The 21454-nt window shown below is 35.0% G+C and overlaps 1 protein-coding gene across 4 annotated transcripts in view; it reads right to left on the bottom strand.

Moving 5' to 3' along the window:
• The window catches only part of LOC140171140 (synaptotagmin-15-like), a 189056-nt gene that overhangs the window by 84444 nt on the left and 83158 nt on the right, over nt 1-21454 (bottom strand). The gene's annotated exons all lie outside the window — the stretch shown is intronic.

The following is a 21454-nucleotide window of genomic DNA, read 5'->3' as shown; positions in this document are numbered from 1 at the left end:
AATCTGATGATTTATACTTAAAGTGTATGTAGGTGGGATGAAAAGCCGACGATCAATTGAACATTTTGACCTTTCGTATTGAAGATATGGATTTTTTTCCCAAAACACCAAAAAAATAATAGGTCTTTTTGGGAAAAAAATCCATATCTTCAATATAAAAGGACAAAATTTTCAATTGATCGTCGGCTTTTCCTCCCAGCTACATACACTTTAAGAATATATCATTAGATTTATAAACTTTATTTCGAGGACTGCTATATATCAAAAATTTGAAAAATATCAAATTTTAATAATTTGTCATAAAATTTGTATTATATCGTGAATTTCAAAAATGAAAATTATTTGATATCAGAAAGACATGCTTCGTATTCAGAATGCAATTCGATACGTCTGAGGTGCTCTCATGTCCCACAAAAAATACTGTCGAAACGCCATAAACGCTCATTCTAGATCCCTTAAAGGCCTATCCTGTGATATCTCCTTGCCTTGTTTTTTGTGTATTATATGTTATTTATCTTATTGCATTTTATATCTATTTACCTTGTATTGTTGTATGTGCAATATGGAGATACCGAATAAAATCAAATCAAATCAAATCAGTTCTGGATCTGGATCTGGATATGGAGTCGGCAGCTTCAACTAGTAAAAGTCATACTATCGCCAACTTTGGTGGAATTACTTTAGGTTAGGTCGAATGCAATCGGGTTATAATTATGTCATAATGCGCATTATGATTGTTTGTTTTTAATTGGAGAAACACGTACATACAAAGTGTCTTGGAAAGTAACACAATAGAATGGAGTGTTTATGCATTATAGTTCTTTGTCTGTCCGCATGTGTGTTTGTAACTTGTAGCGTGTTTGTGCAACAACACCAGTATTTATAGGAAATAGTATATGACCTTAAGATTAGACCAAGTCATTTGGTCGCTTATTTAAGAATTGTATAATTGAAGACAGGGATAAAAAGACTAGTTTTCGTCTGACGTCATCTGCCAATCAAACTTGAGTACGGTTTGCCGTGATGACCATGAGTTGCGTTGCTGTACGCGGCAGTAAAACCGGACGCCTTATTGTTAATTTTGCACTTTCAAACATACAAAACATCTCAAAAGTTATGTCTTTATAGCAGGAAACTTTCTTTCCCGAAGGCACCATGTCAACAATGGCTAGAAAAGTTTTTTTTTGCCTTGTTAAAGTACGTACTTTTTCGCCATTTTCTGCTATTCCTTTTCTCCGATCGGCACCAGATAAATCGACCCTCCTTTTACGCGCTATTAACCAATCAAGGATCGTAGGGAATTTGATTGACAGTGACGTCATACTCAAACTAGTCTTTTTATCTCTGTCTTCAAGCCATCATATTTGTAAACGTTCAACATACGAAATCATATATGCATATAAATTTTAGATTATTTCCAGTACGTTGAACTGCATTAACCTTCTAACCTTAATGTTTGTACAGTTTGTATGTCTGTATTGCCTACAACGCAAACCTTAAATTAGTAGTTGCATGTACGCTTTTACAATGTGCCCTCATTTGCTGTTTTAAAACACCGTTCACGGGCCCACCCAATTTTGTTTAGCTTTACTTAAAGTCTGGCATATCTGATAGAAAGGTATAGCCTGAAGGAGGCTGTAAAGTAACACAGTGTATGCGTGATTGAATAATAGCTACAGGTGTTCCTACGTCTGTAAGCCAGTCACGATGGCGTGATACATTTAATTATACATCACTCGCTGGCGATGATTGACCAATGAGCTTGCCGATACATTTAAACATCTGGACATTTATTGGCACTAAATTCCATCATTCGATAGCGAATGGCGTATGAATCCAATCATACTCGCTTTCTGCTTCACTGAAGATGGCGCCGTGCTCATTTAGCGACGCCATTTTGGATTTTCTGAGCTTTTCAATTACAATTCCTAAAAACAAACAAGTATATATTTTGTTATATTAGAGTGAAATTAATTCCGGATGAGTTAAAAGATGGATTATGCCATTTTGTAGGATTTTATAGCCGCGATATCAATGGCATGAAAGGTCTCTTAGCAATACCACACAGCGTATTGCATTTGTTAATGACAATGATTCTACTGTTTGTATTGTGATGATGATGTTGATAACATTTTTTGTGCGTGTTCCAAGTAATGTGCTTAATGTATCATCACATGAAGGGGTTTATCTTACCTTTGGTTTCATGATTACTTTTGTTTACGCTATACTGACACGTGCTGTTCAATATTCTTAATTTCTTAATCCCACAAAAATGTGTACCATAGGATTGGTAAATATACAATAGTTAACTATATTGTGATCGAATTTCAATTATTGAGCAATATAATATTCAACTTAATCAAACATTACTTAATGTTTATGGCATATCAATGACATAAGATTCGATTATCTAATAATTTTCATACCTTTGGCGATGCCATACTTGATATTTGAAACCATGCTTCTCCAAACAAAAAAACAAAACACAAACATGGAAACAAAGCTATCGAATTAGTGTCTTCAAGTGACAATATGATATCAAGATGACGAAATATGATACACTTATCCGATTTAGATTAATAAGTAATCACGCGTAGTTTCGTGAAGGGGCTTTTTTGTTTACATGCCGGCGAGGTATTGGAAAAAGAGAGAAAAGAAAATTCAATATAGGCACGAAATCATTATGTGAACAGCCACTATGATATCAAACATTCTCATGTATCAATACACAGTTCGTTAACACCAGCAGACTTCTACGTGTATAGAAGGACATTTGTGTAGGTTGGGTACTGAACCTCATACTCCACAACTTGAGGTCAACTTTTGTTCTATGTTTAATAAATGGGGGTTATTGAACTTCGCCGATGAGATGAGTTTATTTGGCTCATAGTGAAGGTGAATTGATTTTTATCGTGTGATCCTAACCTTGACGAAGCACATTCAGCAGAGATTTCATTAATTTGTCCCTAGACGACATCTAGGGATTGTTGGTTACTAGTATCTTCCAATCATAGGATTGCCTATTGATTTTATAGAGCCGAAGAATTCATTAAGTTTAAGGGCATCACTGATGTAACAGTAACATTCCGTATACAGGATTTGAAAAGTGACGGCAGACAAAGAAAAGATATCGTCATTCCTCTCTTACTCTTTTTCACTGTTATTTGCTTGTTTAAAAAATACACAGCGCTGGTTGCTAAATGAGCCTAGAAACTGTTGTTTAAAATTTACACAACTTGCTTGAATTTTTACCTAACCTCTTTAATACTTTGACTGAAGTCTTTGATTTAAAAATTGTGGGATAGGCTTTTACGACGGGAGTTCATAAGAATTAGTAAGTTTTTAGCGGGCAAGTTTATAACTGTCAAACTTCCTGCTTGTTCTCTGTTGACAAGAGATAGTTTTCAATGAACGGCTCTTTTCAGAGCCACCACTTGATTTACAACTTATAACTCGCAAAAAATGAAACAAAAAAACTTTTCGTAAAGTGTTTGTAATCTGTTGTAAATTCCATCCATGATTTTTGCAATCTGTTCAAATCCTTTCACTGAAAATATTGATAAAAAATAGTAGCTGTTAATGTCAGCTGTCAATCATTCTGTCCGTATCTATTGTGGTGAACGTAGTAGAGGACTAGCATGCTCCATCGACTTGTGACATAAGCGTTGCCCTACATTTCTTTTGTTATAAATGTCATGAATTTTCAATTTGTGTAGGCCGATATTTTCAACAGATTTATAATACTCCCTGAATATTTTTGTTCGATGCACTAGTAAAAATTTTTGGAGGTTATGTGAATGTTCCATACGCGAATAAAACTCTGGGATGTTGTTTGGTGCGGTCTCTTACAGATCTTTGACTAAATAAGCCAATTGACAACAATTAGGAAATTATTCGTGTCGTCCAAATGTTTTGTAATTATGAATAGGAGAGACAAATGGATTGATTAGGTATCTTATGTAAGCTGCAACGTAAATTTAATGGAATTACAAATTACAAAAAAACAAACAAAAGCTAAATGAAAACTAGATCAAACACTCAAATCAAACTAATCTGTACAACACATTTTAAACAAGTTGTGTTAATTTTAAACAGCAATAAACAGAGATGCGTAGTGGTTTTTTAACAAGCACTTTATGTAACAGAACACATATTTTGAACAGTGTACTCTATCTGCATAACACTGCCATCATCAAGCAATATTTGATTTGATGATGTAATACAAACATTCAATAGTGTCTGAAAAACTAAATAAAACACATAATATGAATTTTAAGTAGGCCACCTGTCGTTCAAGATGGTATATGAATTATAAATCGAATTTGACTTAATATAACATATATATATAGGTCTATATAATATTCTATGTATCCAACTGCTCATAGAGCAGCTTGATCATTTTCAATCATTAATTATACGCTGTCAATGGTGCATATTAGTGGTTATATAAGCCGCATTTATTATTATAAAACTAGTGTTTTGTTAGTAGTGCATGGTCCCATTGGTCTCATTAACCGTGTGACCTACTTTTCATTGCTTCAATGGATGCGACATGTCATAATAACGACAATGTAATATTTACAGAGAATATTATTTGAGGAAGAAAGATACTCTTAAATACAGAGGCATTAAACACATTAGCTATGTAGAAAGCCCGGGGTGCACACTCACTTTGGTGGTGACGCGTATGTAGGGCTGTTAACCCCCTTTCAGCTTCACTGTCACCCAAATACTTCATATTTGTTTACAAACACATGCCCTGTCACCCGAAGACCCCTTATTTTTCCATTTGGTCTGTCACCCAAAGACCCTTGTTAATTTGAACAGCAACTTTCATTTAACACTGATTTTGTTACTTAATTTGAAAAAACAACACAAAAACAAATTCGAACATTGAATGTTCGAGGTTTCTGTCGCACTATTTCGCTCCATTTACAAAAAAGCAATGTTCTCATCCAATTACCGGAAATATTTTTCCGTTTGCCTTCACCAAATGCCAAAATTCATGCTCTCACCCGATGACCCCATAGTTTTTACATTTTTCTCTCACCGAATTCCCCTTACTGTGAAAGTGTCAGCCCTACACCTATATCCAATATTCATATTGAAATGCTCCCGGGTTGGAAGGCTGCTGTATTAAACGGCAAATCAAGAAAAGAGCAACTAGATATGAGCACCAGCTATGGCTTCCGGTTCAAATGGGGTATTCCAGTAGAAATCATACACCCCTGAGGAAGACTTTACCTTAATCGCCCACATAGTGAGAGTAAATATCAAATACCTGAATGAGAGACTCCATTTGAATTCTACAATAGCGTATTTTACAGTCACAATTATATATATATATAATTCGGTGGTCCAATGGTCACTTTTAATATAAGCATAACTGTGAAAATATTGGTATTAAGATGATTCTGATGATTATTATATTTTGGTTTTCAGAAAGCTAGTAGAGATACAATTAAGATCAAATATCATCTAGAAAAAGGGGTTTTCTTGAATCTATTCAAATAGTTATATCCTACGGATATAATAGTTTTTTAGAGAAAGATACACACAAGACCAGAGCCACATAATCAAACTACTATTTCCATGGTGCTTGCAAAGATGCACATTTAATTCACAGATTATGGAAATAAAATACATGATCAATTAGGTAGCTGAATTAATACTAGACACTTTCCTTTCAACTTGCCGCCAAATACACGACTTATAACATGATATATTGAAAACGATCATAATTAATTCTAGATGGTATAATGAATTAAGTGAAGACGTAAAGACGATTTATACTTTTCTCGCTTAAGCGACGAGTGTGTATTAGTATTATTATGCAATAGCTCCATCTTATAATAATAAAACCTGTATGGTAACAGATCAATCGCTTCATACTCTGCAATATAAATATTAACTAACCGTTCATCTTAATTCATTGTCACGTATATAGTCCTGATCAGCAACTAAATAATGCAGTTATTTCTGTATATAGCTATATAGAGTTCAATTAGGAGACACATACGTTACTATTTACATTATATAATATAAACACTTCAGTAGAACAGATAATAAGCAAATATGCCTATACCTTGAAGTCTAATGCACCTATGAATTAGCAGAAGTGGCATTATGCGTAACAGTATTATTAGTGTAGTCGAATTTCTAATACAAAGTTGGGCAAAGCTATGTCGGCAGCGGACCTGCAAAACCCCTCAATAATGATTGACGGGTGGGGAAGGGCTACTGTTCCAAATACACATCAGACTCGTGTTATTCGGATCTGGTACTCATTTGAAGAAAAACACCGACGCAAGGACCTATTTTTTACTTATGTGTAGGTTCTTTTGCTAGTAAGTCTCATAATACCAACTAAACAGGTCAATATATGCTTAGCACTAGTAACGATACTGATATTCAGAGCAATGGTTGACATTTTGATATTGTTCCAAACCATATCTTGATAAGCCCGACTTCGAGGTTAAGAGGGTTGGTGAAGCCCACTAATATGTATTGTTGTTACAAAAATATTTAGGTGATACTGACTTTAAGTGTAAAAACTTTGAACTTAAATCTGCTGAATTATTATCTATATATTATATATGTAGCATTATTTATTCAAATGCAGTAACTTGGATATTTTATATATGTATATTGTGAGGAAAAAATGATTAAATAGTAGCCCAACCACTGCGACACACTGAAGATTTAATTTGGGGGCGCTATTAAAAACGCTCGAATTTGTCGCCAAATGGTTAAATGTAATTGTGGGCCATCGTGTGCACACTCATTGCAACAAAAGTAACTCACCTCCTAACCACAGGATAAGACCGACCTAATCTTAAACATTGAGGTTAAGAGGGTTGGTGCCCACTAAATACTAGTAGTTATTGTTGTTACAAAAATATTCTAGGTAATATTGACTTTAAACTTGCTGTGATTTGTGATTTTTTTTATCATATGTACTTCGCTATGTAAATAGATGCCCTCATACATGTCATATCGAAATGGAATAAAATATTTACAACATAACGTTCGTTTACGAATTTTTATTCAAAACCACAGTTCACTTAACTATGCAACAACATCCCTTTTTCATGTATCGCGCTTGAAATGGGTATGATTGATAGGGTCGCAAAATCAATTTATACAGCTGTGATTTTCTATACATTCAATTCTGCAATGTTATTAAGAATTAATAGAACTGTAGATCTAAAGATAGTTCACCTGAATTGCGAGGCACTACTTTTGACTTCTACATCCAATCCCCTGGGGCTAAAACTAGATATAGGACACTTGGAAAATTGTATATGTGTAGTGATTGATTTCTTTGAAATCATAATTTGCTGCGACAAATATGCTTAAAGGGTGCTTCGAGTAAGGTACCTGGAATAACATCAAATCATTGTTATTTGAAATGCGCATTTCGCGATCCTGAGATGCTTCTGTATATGTTCTTTTTTGTATTATTTTATTTTTTAAATTGGTATTATAAATAATTTAAAAAGAGATATTAGAAATTGATGTTTTGGTGGTTGAAAGTTATAATCGTTATTGTAGGGTATAAAGACACAGAAAATACCGTGTAAGTTTTTGACAGAAAAAAGTCGCGGGGAATGTAAATATATGCCGCCAAAATACAGCAACATTTCGGCTACGACTAGTTTCCGATAATATTAAATCTAAGAGAGCTAATAGGAAAATGATGCAATGACTCACACAATACCCCTTGTGATATTGTTAATTCATAGGGTTCTTGCCTTATACCAACCCAATCTATGGAGCTTTTTCCTAAGAAAACAATAAAAGTATTATTTGTTTGTTTTTGGGTGTTTGATTACTTAAAAAAATAATTCAAAACTACGATTGAAATAAATGCATATATTGCACACTGTATATTCCGAAGCAAAGGTCATGAAGGTGAACCTGTCCGGCTTGATATCTCTAGTTAGCAATGAGATCATTATTCTATGTAAACAACTAGTATACAATTACTTGAACTGTGCTCCGTTACCTCCTACATACAAGTCACTAGTCACACCTCCCTATTCCCTCCCAACTGTACCTCTGCATTCTTTATATAAATCACCATTTAAAAGCTGTTGAATACTTTATTGGACATTGTACAACGTTGTGCTGACAATGCCCGTATTGCCGCTTTCGATTAGATGCCCGACAGATTATGTCCTAGCAAATAAGACAAAAATGTCATCAACAAAAAAGCGCGGGAAAACTGATTTATTTGAGTAAATGTTAAACTACCTTCGCAGACGAATAGGGATGTCACCTACATGTACAGATCATTAAGTCGTCGCTCGTTGTAATATTCTTTCTTGGCTCAGTATTTGAGACGACGTGATCGTTTTCTGCTCATGTCTTCCGTTTGAAGCATTACTTGAGGTGAATTTATACTCGATTGCTTGCAGTAAGCGAATGGCTTAATAATATGCACAAACGACGCCATTTTTACACATTGAGCATATAGGCCCTATTATGTGTGATTCGTCTTTCTGCAAAAGCGATCGAGTATAAGCTAGCATATTTACAATGCGGATATTCTAAAGCTAAATAATTGAAACAGGCAAAATAATATAGTTTAAAAATTATGAATAATTATAGATATTCAATAATTTTTTATATAATATCTTAAAATTCTGTTTTGTTCGCAAATAGATATGGAAAGCGTCAATTATTTTGACGGCATTTGCTTATGCAGTTTGCTGTTGCCAATGGAGTTATAAAACATCGCGTAAATAGGTCTATGTATACTTATTAATATGCAATTAGAGTTCAATGATTACCTAGAACATTGGCAGGATTAAAAATGCATTAGTAATTATAGCTCAGTTGATTAAGACATCACTGAAAGGAAACCAACAACATGAAAACGGTAAAACAATAATAATAATAAGCAATTTTCTCAAATTATGATTTGATTGTCATTGCGCATTAAATAAAAGGTATAACGTAAAAGGGGTTGAAATTGAGCAGGTCAAGGAATATGTATATCTTGGAAAACGCTTCTCTCTTCGAGACAAAAACCAAGACTCTGAAATTCGAAGGAGACTTAAAGCCGGGTGGCAAGCCATTGGAAGATACAACACCATCATGAAAGGCAATCTTCCAATATGCCTTAAACGAAAGGTATACAACCAATGCATCCTCCCAGCTATTTCATATGGGGCAGAATCATGGACTTTAACATCAAAAATGGAAAGAAAACTAGCAGCAGCCCAGCACAACATGGAAAGAAGCATACTAAACATCACCTACAGGGACAGGAAAACCAACAATTTGATCAGGGAGCAGACCCAACTTCAAGACACCTTGGAAACCATCAAAAGCAGAAAATGGACCTGGGCCGGCCACAACAGCCGCAGACAAGACAATCGTTGGAGCTCAACACTCACACATTGGACACCTTATGGGAGGAAGCGAAATAGAGGACGCCAATGGAAGCGATGGAGAGACGAGCTGCAAAACTACTGGGGAGAAGTGAACTGGTACCAACAAGCACACAACAGAGACACATGGAGACATGATGCTGAGGCCTTCATCCTGCAGTGGATTGATAATGGCTGAAAAAGTAAGTAAGTAAGTAAGTATAAAGTCATATGGAGAAATATAACAACGAATCCAAGAACAGTCTTATCTTTTAATCATCTCTAAACTCAGTCTGTCAAAATTGTTATAGCAGGCAGTTTATCATTTGTTGGTGTGGTAGACCTGTGCTAAAATGATGGATTAATGTGAAAACAATTAAGTAATGAACACAAATAAAGGTAATGGAATGGAATATGTAATGGAATTTGACGAGAATGGAAATAATGTAAAATGAGTTCCTGCAATCAACAAAATCACTTCCACTACTTCACAGAATATGACGTACATTTGGCAGCGTCATTTAACGTACAGAATATCTATACGGGCCATTCAAATCCGATTCAAAATAGAAATGAAGTGTCTTACGAGCTTCACTTTACGTCTTAATGGAAAAACAGAGTGGACTTGGCTCGAATAGTCATATGATCTACGGAAATCAATTATGGATAAAAAGTATTTCTTTTTTAAGCAATAAGCAAATATAGTAGTGATAAACGTAATACGAAGGACCACAATCATGAGGATTCTTGAAAATGTTTTGGCCCGAAGCACGGATTATAATTCAAATGCCAAGGCTGCACAAAAATAACTTTTATAATATATTATATAGATTTATGTCTTTTTATTATCAACTATGGTATTGGTGAATCGCCAAATCACACACTTCCTGCAAGACCACTACCAATGGCGCATTATAATATCACCAGGTTATTGCCCTACTCTAATCGAAACTGACGGCTAGAAACATGTACAAGTATGGCTCTCTGTATGGGTGGTGTAAGTCCATGGTCCACTGACTGAACGCCAAATGTATCACGTGTCAAATGACTCCACCGGTGATTCAAAAGGGACCAAGTACAAAAACAGAACCAGGACAAGGTTTTAGTATTAGCCTATAGTATAGGGTCCACAACTTATAAGTTCCCCCTAAATACTTTTTATAATAAATCGAAAAATATTTTTCAAAATACAAACGTATAAAAAGGTATTGATAGCCGTATTTGTTTTACACATATGGACCGTTTTAAACAGTGTTAAAAGTTGCATCCGAGTCCCTAGGAGTCAGCTCTCAAATAATACAGTAGGCCATGTCTATTCATGTGTTTGTTAAAGAAAACCTGACTGCTATGGACTCAGGTGCAACTTTTAAAACGGCCTCTTTTCTTACACAATTAACCATTGTGCTTAAACACAATGACGTGTGACGCTATAATTTGGTCCACATGTGTAAAACAAATAGGGCTATACATATATGTGTACTTTTGTACATTTCGTAAATATTTTTTGACTTATTCTAAAAAGTATTAGGGGGGAAATTATAAGTTGTGGACCGTATATAAGTCAAAACTGCGCTATTTAACAATATGAATATAAATTTATAGATCTAAAAGAAATTGTCAGGAAAACCTCTATGCAAGAAATTATTTGTGCAATTTAACTTATGTATTCCTGTCTAGCACTAAAACATCACACGAGGCAGGATGATCTGTCTTGGATGATGACGAGACAAACCACCCAGTCTCATACATATATCAAACTTGTTTTTACGAGACAGGATGTAGCTGTCTTGGATGATGAGGGACAAACCACCCAGTCTCTCATATCAAACTTGTTTTTACGAGGCAGTGTGTTCCGTCTTGGATGACGATGAGACAAACCACCCAGTCTCATACATATATCAAACTTGTTTTTACGAGACAGGATGTAGCTGTCTTGGATGATGAGGGGACAAACCACCCAGTCTCTCATATCAAACTTGTTTTTACGAGGCAGTGTGTTCCGTCTTGGATGATGATCAGACAAACCACCCAGTCTCATACATATATCAAACTTGTTTTTACGAGACAGGATGTAGCTGTCTTGGATGATGGGGGGACAAACCACCCAGTCTCTCATATCAAACTTGTTTTTACGAGGCAGTGTGTTCCGTCTTGGATGATGACGAGACAAACCACACAGTCTCATACATATATCAAACTTGTTTTTACGAGACAGGATGTTCTGTCTTGGACAAGAGAAAACGGGCATATAATTTAGTTGTCTAATAAATACATAACCAAACAAGGTTTTGAATTTCAAATCATATCTAATAAAAGTGACCTATTATAATATTCAACCTTCCAGAATATTCAAAAGCCTTAAAGGGAAATGGAACAAAGGTCAATATTATTTTATTTTGATTGTAATTGATCGAGACCGAATGCAAATATTCACAATGATATCGTCGATATACTACAATGAAGATCAATGCCCGACGGTGCAGAGCGTACAAACACTGTATGGAGTGCTATGTTGTTTCTCTAAATATGTTTACTTCTAATAATACTGTTGAGAATCGTGAGCCACATAAAAAGAGGGCATAAAGTATCCGTCTAGGTATTATCAAGTGTTTACGTTAGGAAGAAGAGCTTACAAAACAAAGACTACTCATCAATAGCAAAGACTGAGGACACACGTATGGGATATATAAACGTATGAAGCTTACACGAAACTTTCCTTCGTTAACCTATTTCTTTTAAAGGTGTGTGACCTGATTGAATGACAGCCTCATTTCCCACTTAACACTATCAAAATGGATAGTACGATATCAGATGAAAGCTTATTTTTTGCATGACTCCGCAGTGAATTTTTAGGTTATTTGAAAGTATCAACGGAAACGTTTACAATAATATTACAAAGTGAACAAAATAGAAAATTTTGCTGCACAGTCAGGTGTTGTTTACCGCCTTTACATGCAAATGTACAGGAAGACCACCCGCTGTGTCGAAGGCCACTTCCAGATCTTCTGTCTGTAAGCTGTTATGGCAGCACGGTGGTTGTCACGTGCGTATTTATAAATACGTATTTATAGATTGTAGTCGAAGCATTCTGTTGTACTACAAATATGTTCTGTACTACTACAGCAAATTATGATGATGATACCGATGGTAAGGCCAAGAAAAAAAAGTGTGTGCTTGCCCTCAATTGAATTTTAACAATTGGGTCTTCGGTCGGGATTTTTTTTTTTTAATTACTAGCAAACTCTATTGTTATTAAGCCTCAAAATATGAAAAATCAGACAATTTTGGTGTCACAATGAATCAGCAAACATTACAAAACAACTAAAATATTAAACACAAGCTCTAATTTTCAGAATGCAAAAATTTGAAAAAAAAAACTTTTTCAGGAATTTCCAAAAATAGGGTCGGTATTCTTTTGTACAGTAAATAGAAAAAACACCTTGTTTTCTGATTTCCAGAATCAGGGTCGGTCGGTTGAGGGCAAGCAAACATCTTTTAGTGATGATTATAATGATAACGAAGACAACGATTATGGCGACGACGCCAACTACGACGATAATGATGATGATGATTAAGGTTACACAAAGAGACGTATAAAAAACGTATAAAAGACGTATAAAGTTGTTCTCTAAAACAGAGTTTTCTCAGTAATCAAATATCGTAGCGAGTGAAATGTTGGTGCATCGGGATGTAGCTTAACATTTTTGTGTGTGTTATATACAAATTATTTGAATAAATTTTAAAATCCTTCGTTTAAAGCATTTTTACCCACCATGTTCACAAGATCAAAAACACGTTCCATGAGGTTTTTTTCTAATGTGCGCTCCGTATAAATCCACACCGAGCGATTGTTTTCTTCTTTTCGTATTGTATTACAAATCGATCAAAGAAATAATGTTGCCATGGGGAAGAACCAAATACAGTACCGATTAAATTTTAAAAGCCCGTTTTGGGGGACAATTTTGGAGAATTTGCTTGAGAAAAAGCTGGTTTGTGAAATTATCGATATCTTGATTACGAGACGTTAATTTAGACATCTGAATACCTACATTATTTCTCAACATTCTGCCAATTGCTATTCCATTTGATTTTCACTCCAAATTGAAGCTAGTTTTGCAAAAAACGAGGTTTTCCTCCATCAGTTCGTTCAAAATTTCAGCGCCGACATGCGTGTTTATTCTAAGAGCCATAATGCGGACGCGATTGTAATCATATGTAATTGCATCCAATTATAGTTATATCATCCGCTTTGAGAACAGTCAGTTTGTGTAAGTTGATCTGTGGCCGAGTGGATAGAGCGTTGGACTGGGAGTCTAATATGAACTATTTTTGTGGGTTCGAGTCTCCGTGTGGCTGAATTTTCTTTTTTTTTTCTCTTTTCTCATTTCTACTTCCTTTCTTTCCTCTTTTCTTTCTCCCTTTCTTTTATCATTTTTTTTTTTCATTTCTTTCTTTCTTTTTTTCGTTCATTTTCTTTCTCTCTCTTTCTTTCTCTTTTTCACTATTTTTTTATTCTTTCTTGTTCCTTTCTTTTTAGTTTTATTTGATTGATTCGCTGAGTGCAGTGAATCGTGATTGATTGTTTTTCACTTTGTAGGCCTGATAAGTCTGTCTTGTTGATTTTCATCCTAAATTCGATTTACAAATAATTGCTTTTTGATATTGTTGTTGTTGCCTACCCTTACATTGTAATCAGGGGAATAGCAGCATTGATTTCATCAAAGATATCAAGGCTATAAATTCAAAATCAACACATTTTCCAGGGCGTAGCTTGACGAAGTGCCCCAAATCAATTTTAAAATTGATAAAATCCTTGTGAAAATTGCCGAAAATGGCTTGTGCCACCCCCCGGCATCCGAGCTCCGGGCACGAGCTAAGCCAAGTTGCATAGCCTTTTCATGTCTTGACCGTGGATCGATATTCTATTGTAAGTAGGCCTACGTCCCGGTACGCTTGTTCATTTTCTGCATGGCTGTTTCTGTTATGAACTTACGCCCCTCTGAAATCAAGCGCATGAAAAACTCTCGGCTAACCTTAAGATGACGACGAGAATGATAATGATGTTGATGATAAGATACTATAATAATAAAGCTTCTTTTTTTCGCGAATGACGTGATTCATCGCATCATTGTTTCATTATGCATTTCTTTTAATCATGCTTCAATGGCAGATTGACCAGCCTTAACCACTTCATCCGACAACCAGTAACGACAATTCTGTTCAATTACATTGATATAGACACGTGTATCTCCATATTGATTGATGTCCATCCTGGTTTTCAATTTTGGTTCCAAATGAAGTCCTGCTTCTTGCCTGTGTAATTATAGCGATGGTAGAATGCGACGAAACAATTTATATCTGAAGTGATAGACAAGATTAAGTTTGCCTACATTTATAAGATAAGTATGTCACTTCCCAATATGCGGTCGGTCGATGAGCGCAGTTAACCCGTTGTTTTCCAATTTAAGAAATTATGACTATCTACTGTAGATATTGATAAAATGACGATTCCGAAATGAATATTACAAGGAATTTGAAATATTTGTATTTTTCATTTTGTTAAACTGTTGTAGCGATTATTACAGAAAAGAAATTGACACTTGATATTACTATCGTACGTATGATTTCTGAAGTGGACAATAGGACAAATGTCACCAGCCAGTTAGCTCTATCGATCATCTTTCAGATTGGAATTAGCCACACAGAGAGTTCTTAAATGCAAAGATGCACAAGAGCTTACAAAATATTATGTTTGAAAAACAAAAATGTTTTGGTTAAGAATGGATTTGAAAGGATTTTGGTGGCGTTTGTATGTTTGTTGACGTGACAATGCACACGAATTGAATTTTATATATTGTGCCATTAAAAAATGGTTAACGTATTTGTTTATCTTTCGTATGTGTCGTTTTTCCCTTTGTTGTTTATTCAGCATTAATTTGTTCTTGATGTTGTACCATTACCATTAAATAGATTTGCAATTATTTTCCACAAAATGTTTGTTTTCACTGCAGATATTTCCCCTATCAATTTTGACCAGAACTGATGTAAGATAATAAAGAAAATTGTAATTAATATCAGCCTCGCCAATGAGTGACACTCTGTTGAAGGTGACTGAGTTCGATCCTTTTGTGTGTTATGACCTTCACGCACGCCGTTTACATACAGTGTTATGGGCCTCCGCATGCGAGTTCGACTATTTTTTTGATCGTAATAATTAATGACGTACTCCGTCGGTTTAATCAAAGTGTTATGGGCCACCGCATGCGAGTTCGACTATTTTTTCGATCGTAATAATTAATGACGTACTCCGTCGGTTTAATCAAAATCGAAATGTATTGAAAAACATTGAGGGCGTCCGCCTCAGCAACTGTTACACTTGGGCTTTAAGTACATGTATAATCATACATACTACATACATAAAAAGTCAAAATTACTCTCCAATAACTTGAAAGAAGACGAATAAGTCTTAGCTTGATAAACCGTTTTGAATTTTTAATAGGACTGGTGTGCCTCCCACACACCCTTAAGAGATTGACCTCTTTTTCCTTATCCAGGTGCGTCCAATTCTAAGGATGCCCATCTAGGCCAATTGGTTACCCCACTTCATCTCCACTGAAATCTTTTCATAAAGGGGTCCAAAGAGATATACGAAGAGTATTTAAATCACTGCACCAGATATACACGCGCAATTCTTTGCGGATTTCTAAGTAGCATACTGGGACGAGAAAACGATGGGTTTGAATTTTAATGATGCTGTAAACAAGAAATCAATTTCCCTGTTTGAAAGCAGAAATCGTAATTAAGACGAAAGCGATAAAGGATTGAAATATGACCGATAAGATGAACTGCTATTTCCTTATTAGGAAGAACGAACAAGAAGTTGTCTGCCATTTAAAACAATAATGAGAATCCAACAAAACCTCTTGTAATATTTCAAGGGCCTCTAGCTCTCGTTAAATAAATCAACGGTATATAAGTTTAATATTCCCTTCCAGACGGTATTTAAGTTTAATATTCCCTTCCAGACGTGTGGATTGTCTTTGACACCGTTATGAGGCACAGTTTGATGATAATTCACAAAGTGTGAGATTTTAAAAATATACAATGTCTTCATCCCGAATATTCTCGTCGAGAAATCAAAAACACAACCTTGGTAATTCTTAACGACAAAAGTTTCTTTTAATGGTGTCTTTACCATCTAGATTAAAATTCATACAAAACGGTTATCAAGTTTGTGCCGCCATAAATAGTATTTAAGATCCCAAAATGTAAATTTGCAAAATCGCGGTTCACGAGTAATATCCTTTTGCGTTTAGACTATACTGACAGTGAATGAATGAATGAATCGTTATTTCCATAATAAAAAACAACAAAATACAAAGAAATTCAACATCGAAAAAATAAAATAAATTAAGACAATTATGGAGGAGATGATCGAAAGGCCAATAAGGCCAGCATTGACCATCCCCTTACAGAACTAAACTAATACAACAACAAACACACTAGTATATTAAGCCTATCACGCAAAAAAAACACGGGGCTCCAAGAACTACAGTTATAAAATGAGATTAGCTGTGTATAAAATGAGATTATCTGTAGTAAGTTAGTGAAGTTTTCCTTTTTAAATTGACTCGTCGGTTTCTGAATTCTGAGTCATCAACAACTGATCAATAGAGGCTGTATCACAATTATTTACTGTTTCCAGTGCTTATGGTCACGACTGCCACATCAAAATGCAACTTAATTATCCACCGCGACTTTAAGGTTATACTTTAAAAGGTCACAAAACTGCAACTGTTATTCCTTACCTGAGGATCTATTGGGATATTGGGAGGCCTTTGAACAACATCAAACTTGATAGACAGTTATGACGTAATTAATAAACATTCAACACATTCAATGATTCAAGTCACATAACGTCGAAAATGCCATTAATCTCTCTTCTTACACTAACTATGTTGTATATTTGAAATATTGCGAACAATGTTATTGTACATAAGCATCACTGACAGAAGAGAACTTGTCATGAGATAAGAATTATATATGCAGAAAACGTGGCGCGAGGAGAGATAAAGTAGATCTAGAAGACACAGCGAATTTGCATTATCGAATGAACAGGAAATGGAATTGACATTAACCAAAGCTTTTAAACCCATGGTGACTTAATTGAGGAGAATTTATGAATAAGATGGAAGTGCACTTTAGATTATGTTGAAAAATTATGTCCTATAATATGCTAGGTATTAAAACATAACATCAAGTTATTTGTTTGCGGTTGTGTATTGCGCAATGTCTGTGAGGAATAAGGTGTCAATCTAATCAGGCCGGATGAGTGTGTTACTTTTCTTTCATACATATGTATTGGCTATTACATCACCAGATTCACCTGTTGTAAAGTGTTGATTATGTAGATACGGGTGAATGTACGATAATCTTGATGTATATCGCATGTTACTCTGAAAATATATCATTATATCAAACCTCATTTGAAAAGCCCACCTGCTTCAGATTAGCAAACCTAGGTTGGGTCTGGGTACCTTTAAGTACATCTACTATGACAAATTCGTTGGTGTCTGCCTTGTGAGGGAATAAATTATATTCCCCATATTTTTACCGAAGCGCCTTCGCTAAATCTGGGAAGTGAGATATATTCTTGGTTATTTTGTTCAATATCGGTTGATATGTATTATTCTTGTCATGTGTAAACTGATTCAGACGGGTTGACGACAATCAGGAGGTTGAGAGAATATCTACACCACCCCACGCCATACTTTAATTTGCCTAGCCCTATTTGCATAAAATGAAATTTTCAAAAAAGAAATCTTGTTTGGCAGAGGAGGTCCTCGAACATATGCCACACCTTGCCGCTATCATGGCTATCGAACTAATGTCAGTATTATATAGTACCAATGCGCTAGACCAGTCGCCCACCGAATTTTAAGTAGCCATCTTGAAATTTAGAGTTAAATAACTTCAAGGGTTTGAAGTAATTAACATAGTTTGGTTTTATGTCAGGGTTAGGGTTTAGTTAACATAGGTTAGGGGTTTAGGAGGTGACGGCTAGAATAGTTAGAACTACGTTTTTATAAGGCATGTAACTTGGGGTGGCGTTCTTGCTAAATAAAAAGCCCCTAAAACGATACTGCAACAAAAGTATAGCACATAGCTTTTTAGCCACAAGGTCCAGAGACAAACATTTCTTTGGCCTTGAAATCATTACAGAATACGACAATAGGGCCTCTATACAGTACGCAAAACATATATCGACCATTTTACCTGGGGCACGTGACCTGTTCACCACCCGTTGCATTTACAGCAAGATACCATTTTTCTTGTAAACACGCTCTGGATTCTTATACTTCATACAAAAATTCTACATAGAACCCCAAAATTAATTTCAGAAAATAAAGGATCTATTGTATCGACCGCGATTGGGTATCACGAATCGTTATGATGCACAGTTAATATTGATATATTCTTTTATACATGGGATGCTTCAGTTTTTACACAATGATTATTTCATTGAAAGCCCTCCCACTCGGCTATTACTAAAAGGTAATCAGTCCACCATACCCTGAGCAATAAATCAAAAAGAATAGTTTGTAAACTGTTAGTTATATCTAATAATTGCGTATAATGATCTACGTGTGATAAAAAATGAACTTCTCACAAATAAAGAGCGCTTTAGATAACATATATCGGACAATTTAATTCCTATAATATGCTAAATATTTACATATGAAATCAAGTTACCTTGTATCCTTGCTTTTATAGCCTTATGTAAAGTCTGAAAGGGCTTAGGTGTAAATCTCTATTGTCTCATAAATATGTATTGGATATTACATCACCAGTTTCACCTGTTGTAAACTGTTAATCATGTACAGGTGAATGTACGATAATCTTGATGTATATCGAATGTTTAGCAGCAAAATATATCACTATCTAAATTCGTTTTATAATCTCACCTGTTTCAGATTAGCACACCAAGGCTAGTTTTTGGTACTTTTAGGTACATCATCTATGTTAAATTCAGTTGCGTCTATTTTGAGCGAGGAATACATTAAATCCATCAATTCTTGCCGCCTTCACTAAATCTGCGAAAAATAAGCTTGCTATATTCTTTACGACTAATTTTGCATTTTTCTCAACAAATAACTACACACTGGTAACAAAAGTTACGTATAATTATAGGGGCAAGGAATCCAATTACTGCACTGAAACTTCAGTGATTCAAGACAAGTGGTTCATTATAATTATACCGTTAAACCTCGTCTACAAGCATATAGAGTACTTGTGATTGAAGCTTAATTAATCCAGGTGCCATCCATCGACAAAATTATTACCGATATAAGCATTATTCAAAAAAGTACTATTGTAAGACCAATATATTGTATTGGTATATTTACGGCTGTTTCGTATTAATTTAGCTTTCATGAAAAACACCATATGCTTGTAGAGTATAGACGAGGTTTTACGGTATGTTAAGAAATAAGGTACATTCTAGCGGTACCTCTTTTCTTATCATAAATAACGTACCGCTTGTCTTGAGTCACTGAAATTGCAGTAACTGGATAATCAGTGTGTTATTAGTTTTTGAGAAAAATGCAAAAATAGTCACAAATTTACCAAGGGGTGTAGTACCCCCTTAAATGTGTATATTCTTGTCATGTGTAAATAGATTCAGACGAGTTGACGACATCGCGACAGTGCTCGATATCAACATTATGCTAGATACAGTAACAGCTGCAAATTACCTACGACAGTTTTACGGAGTATTATGATTTACGTGCAATAATAAATGAACTGCTCACAGAACATTGCGTCATTTTGAGAGAGAAAATAAGAATAGTTTTGGGCATGTCGAGTAGTTAAGCAATAATGCAATTTTATTATGGTATTCAGACAATGTCATTTATATACTGCTTTACCTTGATTGATGAGCAGTACTGACCAAAAGTAGTCTGAAAGAATTGGATACATGATGCGTTTATTTTAAAATTTAGTTCACAAGCTACATATGCTAAATGTAATAATTATAAACGTTGCTCCTGATAGTCTTAAAAGCATCATCGAACATTGCGATTTACTGTATTGTTTTAGTAAACGATGATAGAACGGTCTGTACGAATTTGTAAGCCACTATCTATTATGTCCCACTGTGATAGATCGTATTAATTTGATACAATATAATGCAAAAACGAATTTATATCGTATCGCCAAGCTATGTTTACATTTTTGCAAAAAGGTATGGTTACATAATATGCACTGAAAAAATCAACTCTGTGTCCAATACATCAAATATTCATAATATTTCTACATAATGTTTATAGGCAAGGATACAGAGTCTGCCAGAATTTTGCACACAACCTATGATACATGATGCTTTACTAGAAGAAAAGGTGGATTGTAATCATAACACAATTACGCCACGAGCGGTATCGACTTTTATCACATAGTATGAACTTTGCTTACATTTATAAGATAGGTATGTTTGAATATGCATCGAAAATATCAACTTTGTGTCCATAACCTAGAAACACCTCGAACAGCGGTATATATTCTAAGTCTTGAAAATACTAAGCACAGAATCGTGGCAGAGTGACAGTATGACAGGCTTGGCTTACCGCCTCACATAACCTGGCGTAGATAACGCCCGTGATTGACCTTCATCGTGACAGATAACTCAGACAAAAAATAAGACAATGCAAATATCCGACAAAAGAATACACAAAGCTTGCTTTAGATCAGATCCTTGCTAAATCCATCGCCATGTTGTCATGCGACGTAAGAGCGAAAAGGGCGTATCACTAACTTATGTTTCGAAATTCTCATAAGAGGAGACACCCTGTTTCTATCAGAAAGCAGCTATGTAAGGATATAAACTGAATAGCATCACGATATCATCAAGAGTTTGCATGCATATCACATATTAATGTGATGCAATACAAACAACGTAAGAAACAAGATTTTGAAATATATGATTCAGGCAAATAAGGGGACAAATTGATCCAGAAACCTTTGTTTGGATGGATGGCTAGACTCAAGTTGTCAGCTTTGGTTGTTGTTTATTCTATTCG

Source organism: Amphiura filiformis, chromosome 15 (genome assembly GCF_039555335.1).
Source record: "Amphiura filiformis chromosome 15, Afil_fr2py, whole genome shotgun sequence".
NCBI classification, from domain to species: Eukaryota; Metazoa; Echinodermata; class Ophiuroidea; order Amphilepidida; family Amphiuridae; genus Amphiura; species Amphiura filiformis.
Note: the sequence above shows the minus strand (reverse complement) of the source record. Positions and strands in the feature narration are given on the sequence as shown.